At 47.2% G+C, this 6,972-nt stretch overlaps 1 long non-coding RNA gene across 1 annotated transcript; it reads right to left on the reverse strand.

Moving 5' to 3' along the window:
* Window positions 1-3,482: 3,482 nt before the first annotated feature.
* LOC144993213 (uncharacterized) lies at window positions 3,483-5,153 on the reverse strand. Its single transcript, XR_013657053.1, has 3 exons — window positions 4,392-5,153; window positions 4,175-4,262; window positions 3,483-4,097 (listed from the first exon to the last, which is right to left on the reverse strand). It is a non-coding gene; the product is annotated as an uncharacterized LOC144993213 (long non-coding RNA).
* Window positions 5,154-6,972: the final 1,819 nt, after the last annotated feature.

The following is a 6,972-nucleotide window of genomic DNA, read 5'->3' on the forward strand; positions in this document are numbered from 1 at the left end:
CTGAGCATCTGGTCTTAACTTGATGTTGTATGGCTGCTTCACTTCACCAAGACCGGTGCACAGTTTTGGGTAGCTGACTTTTAGTGTTTCGATGCTGAGAGTGTCTATTCGAGTAACTAACTCCAACTTGTGAATAGCAGGTCTTCCCAGCAATGCTGTGTGCAGGTGTTTCAGGATGTACACATCCTCCCTTGCTTCTTTAGCTCCTTTCCTTAGTCTCATCTCTGTGAACCCGAGGACTTCCAACGGCTTTCTTCCCGGTCCAAACAGAGGCTTGGTTGGTTTTTGAAGAGTGGGTGGGCAACTGTCTCTGAAGATCTCTTTGAACACCTGAAGTGGCAAAACTGTGACATCAGCTCCTGTGTCTATTTTGAATGACACACTTCTGTTGTTTATGATGATGTTTACCATCCACGGCTCTCCGTTGCTGGTAACACTGCCGAGGAATAAGGCATTGACATCTTCCTCCACTTCACTCAAAGTCTTCCTATTTTTACACACTCTCATGTAATGTCCCTTTTTTCCACATGCATGACATACTGTTTCATTAGCTGGACACTCACGTTTTGGATGGGGTGATGAGCTGCCGCACTTATGACACTGTGCATTTGGTTTACTGTGTTGAGGCCTCCACGATTTGCTCTGTTTGACATCTGTATGTGATTTGGTTTTAAACTTTCTGCTGCTTTTGTGCACCCTGTCAACACATTTAGCATCTCCTGGCTGTGTCCTGGTGTCACCTTGCAGTGAAGATTGCTGCCTTTTCACTTCCTCGCTCTGTCTTGCCATGTTAATAGCTTTATCCAGCGTAAGATCCGGGTCTAGCTGCATGCGTTCAGACAGGCGTTTATCTGACAAACCGACCACCAGTCGATCCCGTATGAGCTCATCATGAAGTGTCCCATAGCCACAGGGTTCTGCTAATGCATACAGTGCAGTAACAAAGGCATCCACAGTCTCATTTTCTTCTTGCTTTCTCATGTTGAATTTTGCACGTTCATAGATAACGTTTTTCTTCACTATGAAAAATGCTTGGAAGCCATCTCTCACCCCTTGATACGTCCCTCGTCGGTCTGCAGGTATGTTCAGTCCACGCATGACGTCATCAGCTTCATCACCCATGCAGTATATCAACGTATTTATTTGATTTTCCTCCGTGCTTGCATTCAGGTTACTGGCAATGCGAAATCTTTCAAACCTTCTTATCCACTTTTCCCACTCTTGCGGCTTTGAAAAGTCGAAAGGCTCTGGAGGTTGTAGATTGAAGGTGGCGCTCGGCCCCGCCGGCACTCGCTGCGCGTTCTCGTCTGCCATGTTCGAAATCGGCTTTTTTTTCCCTCTAACAACTTAACAGGACTTCTGACACCATGTCGTGTTATTTAAACTGAGGGAAGCAAATAAGGGTCCAACTGTTTGCTTGTTAGGGCGCTTTATTCGAACATTCGTTAGACAGCCTTCTACATGTGTGTCTCTCGGTCTAGCCACGCTTCCCGCTGCCCCACACCGCTGTGACGTCATAACAATGCGACCCTGTAGTTCTTTAACAGAATTATGTTTAACCAATGGCATAACACCACATAAACCAACATCACAAAGTACTCCATATATTTGTATATACCTCCATGTTTTCTGGTTCGGGAATGGGATGACGTGCACGACTCATGTTACTCTCTGTTCTTAAAGGATGATTATCCCAACCACTGCAGAAAGTGTCCAGGTAATCTTGTAGACGTGGTAAGAACACAGTGGCAGCAGAAGAGGTGTCGTACACTCGCAATGCTGAGGAAGCCCTCTTCTTCAGGGTGAAGGAGGTCACTGTAGCACGTGCAGCTCACAGCAACCCGCAGATCTCTGCAGAGCCGCTCAATCCTGGGTGATTATAAACAGTGATTCAGTAAATAGAGTATTCCATTAAAAGTCTTTTGTAGGAAATTTTTAGGAGAATTTTCAAAAATGTTTGAGTCTGTTTGGAACACGTGAAAACATTCCTGAAAAGCAAAGACCTGCTGAACTACCCGCAATTCAGAATAAAGGTTAAAAGAATTCAGAATCTGATGGAACAGAAAAACGTCCACAATATGCTTTTATTGTCTTCGTCCATTGTAAAATAAAATTGAAGCTAACAAACCGCTCAGCTTTTAGCTACCTCAACGTTAACCATTTTACGTTTGTCTCCTGAATTACCAGATGCAAAAGTCACCGGCGCAGGGGGCGGCGGCGGAGAGGCCGGCGGCGGAGGGGCCGGCGGCGGAGGGGCCGGCGGCGGTGAGGCCGGCGGCGGAGGGGCCGGCGGCGGTGAGGCCGGCGGCGCCGAGGCCGGAGGGGCCGGCGGCGGTGAGGCCGGCGGCGGAGGGGCCGGCGGCGGAGGGGCCGGCGGTGCCGAGGCCGGAGGGGCCGGCGGCGGTGAGGCCGGCGGCGGAGGGGCCGGCGGCGGAGGGGCCGGCGGTGCCGAGGCGAGCGGCGGAGGGGCCGGCGGCGGTGAGGCCGGCGGCGGAGGGGCCGGCGGCGCCGAGGCCGGCGGCGGAGGGGCCGGCGGCGCCGAGGCCAGCGGCGGAGGGGCCGGCGCCGGTGAGGCCGGCAGCGCCGAGGCCAGCGGCGCCGAGGCCAGCAGCGGTGAGGCCGGCGGCGCCGAGGCCGGCGGCGGTGAGGCCAGCGGTGCCGAGGCCGGCAGCGGTGAGGCCAGCGGTGCCGAGGCCAGCGGTGCCGAGGCCAGCGGCGGTGAGGCCAGCAGCTCAGAGACCGCCACTGCAGTGGCATAGTGCAACGAATCGAGCCAGTGAGGACCGGAGGCAGTCTGCGGCAAATAGAGTGAGTTCTAAGTCTTTGCTCCAAAACATGACGTTTCTCTTTAACCAAAGTACATTTTAAGAACGATGCATTCGTTATAACATACTCAGTATACTGTATGAAGTTTCAATACTTTTTGAGTGTTTCTCAATGAAAATGCTTTTCATCAGTGCATCCTTTCCACATTCGAAACACCGCATTTCTCCACAATATATATTTTTTCAAAGTACAATTTATAGTTACAAATACTCTTTTGAAATTGACTTCAAATGAAAACAGACACTTGCAATTTAACCTTTTTAGAGTAATCATCATGAAACTGTTTTCCATCTAGCACACTGACTTATGTAAATGCTTAGTATAGGCACAAAGTTTAAAATTTCACATCATTTTCTTATTATAAAAATTTTATACACACAGATTGGTTGCAGTTTTTCCCAGTGAAGTCAAATGTTTTTTTTCTGTTGTCAGGTTCTCCTGGTGAGGCTTCTGGCGCTAGTCCGATCCCCAAGAGCAAGGGCCCGCCTGATACGAATTTATGGGCCCCTATGACCAGCTTTTGGGGGGGGGGGGGATTTAAAGAAAAATGTAATTAGAATAAAGAAGAGAACAAAAAGTGTTGCTGATGTGTTTTTCTATTTTTTTCATTTTGCATTTGATATTTTTTTCCTCCATTAGGTGAATTTTGAAGAACATTTTAAAAATCTTTTACACAACACAAAATCCCCAACCAACTGTCCGTAAGGGACATCCCTGGTAGGGGGTATTGGGCCCTTGGCAGCGGTATTTGCAAAGTTCTACTGGCCTCTTTATGCATCTGAGTGTCCACACTCCCCAGATCTTGCGCCCGATAAAATTAACTTTCCACGTGTCGCTGATGAGGATGCTGAAATTCTAGGGAAACCCATCACTATGGCAGAAGTCTCTGAGGCCCTTGCTGGTTAACTGGATTGAGTCTTCCCAGTTTCTGCTTGACTGAGCTCACCTGATCCAGGTGACCAGTTATAAATGCAGCGGGGTTAGCTGCAAAGCAGACGGTAAGAAGACAATTTAATCATCTTCATTTTCAGGGATCATCTCAGAAAGAATCAACAGATGTTTCAAAAGCCAAGAGAGGAAGAAAGACGCTGCTAATTACACGAGGAAAATAGTGAAGGAGGCCTGAATGGACGGCGTGTGTGGACTCACCGCGATGGAAGTCATGATGCCCTGTTGGTGGCGCCCCAAACCCCTGCCTTCCTGCCAGCTGTAACATTTTACTCCCAATATTGTTGCTCGTCAAGCCATCTTTTGTGGGCTGTTCGTAGTTTCTGTTGATCAGAAATGACAGGATGAGATCAAAGCTCTCAGATGATGCTCGCAGTGACACTCGCCAGTTTTAACTTACACAACTGGAGCTGAAGCTTGATAGAATTTCCTTTTTCAGTGACGCCATATTTCCCCCTTCTTTCTGCAGCTCTGTCTATGTATTTCAGCTGTGGACAAAAAACCTTCATTACAGACATTCCTGCAGTGATAAATATGCACAACAAGTTCTGGTTCTGTGCAAAGGTCACAAGAGGTGACATATTGACACATGACTACTGTGTGTATTTCTAACTCACCCATAATGTGAAGAACATTCCTCTCAGTGGAAGCAGTGATGCTGTGCTTTGGATTGAAGGATGGCTGGGATGTCGGGTTGGTGGTTGAGATACGAAGGACTTCACAGAGATGGCTATCTTTCATTCTGGACCTCAGTCTGCTTTTGTTCTGATGTAACAGAGAAAATGTTTGTTCACATATGTATGTTGAGCCGAACAGGCTGATTATTCTCTTTCCGTGGCGTCTCATCAGAGGAAACTTGGCATGATCCAAACTCTGATAGAAGTCAGGGAGGGAGAGAAGCTGATATTGACTCTTCAGAGAATCATCACATTGCATTTCAATCAGCTCTAACTGCAGACTCTCCTCCACCTCTTCTGCCTCCACCAGGAAGGGGCTCGAGAACAGCTTGATTTGTTTTTCAATGACAGAAAAATCTTGAAAACGCTGGTTGAATTCCGTCATGAGAGATGTAATTACAGAAGCATATTTCTCCTTTTTAGCAGAAAGATCTGCCTTTGGAAAAGCAGACTTGATTTCAGAAAACGCAGGGAAGTGTGCAGCGTTAAAGCTTCGTATTTGTGTCTCAAACAGGCGGAGTTTTACACAGAAGGCTTTCATGTGCGCATACAGATGGGACACCAGCTGTTCTTTGCCTTGTAGGTTCTTGTTCAGTATATTCAGATGATGAGTGAGATCAACTAAAAATGCAGGGTCTGCCAGCCACAGAGGGTCACTCAGTTTATGAAGAGGTCGGCCCTTCTCTTTCAAAAACTTGTCGATTTCTGATCTCAGCGGAAAAAAACACTGCAGTAAAGAGCCGCGGCTGAACCAGCGTACTTCAGAGTAGTAGAGGACATCCCCGTATAGCATCCACGTCAGATAAGAAAGCTTGAAATTCCCTGTGGTACAGTCCTCTAGCTCGAATTATGTTGACAGTTTTTACAACAGTGTTCATCACATCGCCCAGCTGGATAGTCTTGGCACACAGTGCTTCTTGGTGGATTATACAGTGCATCCTAACAGCCTCACCTCCGCTCTCTTGTACCTTGTTGCACACCATGGATGCCATTCCTTTGCGCTCACCCATCATGGCTGGGGCTCCATCCGTTGTTACTCCACAGAGCTTGTCCCATTTAAGCCACATCTTTTCAACTGCCTCTGACACCGCATCAAAAATATTTTCACCCGTCGTTCTGCCTTTTAGGCTCATCAGATCAAGCAGCTCCTCCGTACAGCAAAAATTATCATTGACTCCCTGCAAAAAAATTCAAAGCTGTGCGGTGTCTGTGACGTCTGTGCTCTCATCGCACGCTATCGAGTAAAAATCAAAAGCACAAGCTTTCTCTCTCAGCTGAAGTTTCAGGTTAGCTGACAAGTCCTCGATTCTCCGCACCACCGTATTTCTTGATAAGCTCACGTTGTTGAAATCCTGCACTTTCTCTGGGCACATTACTTCTGTGACTTTGATAAGGCACTGCTTTATGAAGTCCCCGTCTGAGAACGGTTTGCCCTGCTGGGCAATAAGTTGTGCGACTTCATAGCTTGCTGCTGTGGCGTTTTCCTGTATTTTGTTAGCACGAAAGAAAACTGTTGTTGGGCTTGCAGGCTAGCTGCCATCTGTTTGAATTTCTGTGCTCTTTCGGCACCTGTGTATGAAGCGTAGCTGCTCTGATGCTTGGTCTCATAGTGCATTATATTCTTTCATCACGGCAACATCTTCAGTGCAAATCAAACAGACACACTTTCCGTTGATTTCCTTGAAAAAATAGTCATTTTCCCACCGTGTTTGGAATTTCCTACATTTGGAATTTCCTACTCTCCCTTGCAATCTTTCGTTTCGGCGTGGCCATTTCTTGTGACTCGTGAGTTGTCAATCAATCTGGCTAAACTGGAGAGCTGTTCGTGTCAATCTGGCTAAACTGGAGAGCTGTTCGTGTCCCGTACACCGCACAACTCTCAGTGAGCAGGAGGCAGAAAGAGAGAGAAACTACAGGTGTAATATTTTTTCCAGCACAACAAGCCCATTTGGTTTGATAACGCCAACATTGAACATTGCACAGGTGTCATCAACATCTACTCCTTCCACACTTAGGGTGCAACAACAAGAAACAAACATAACAGGAAGAATAAACTAAGGTGAAACTACAAAACTGCAATTTGCAAAGAAACGTGGGCAAACAGAAACGCTCATACTGAGCCCTAATTAGATCAGGGGATCGATTCCCACAATCCCCTGCTGCTACGGACATAAAATGCACATTTGCTTAATTTTGTTTAGTGGAAAACCACCTTTCTGTGACCGACTCCATCTAGTGTTGAAATTGAGAAGTGCAACAGAGTTGAGCTCAAGTGTCATGCGGGCCATTTTCAATTATATTTTCAGAATTGGCTGCGGGCCAATAAAAACAGACCTGCGGACTGCAGTTTACCCGCGGGCCGTAGTTTGGACACCCCTGTTTTAGAGAATGAGGAGTGGTCACAGGGAAAACATTGTGGCTAAATGAAATCGGAAGATTGACAGGATCAACCTGGGATGCTTTTGGGGCAGAGGAGGACATGGTCACGTGTAGACTTGAATTCCTTCACAGTACAGAATTT

The sequence above is a fragment of the Oryzias latipes genome, chromosome 1, assembly GCF_053564925.1.
Source record: "Oryzias latipes strain Hd-rR chromosome 1, Olatipes_Hd-rR_3.1".
In the NCBI taxonomy this organism is placed as follows: Eukaryota; Metazoa; Chordata; class Actinopteri; order Beloniformes; family Adrianichthyidae; genus Oryzias; species Oryzias latipes.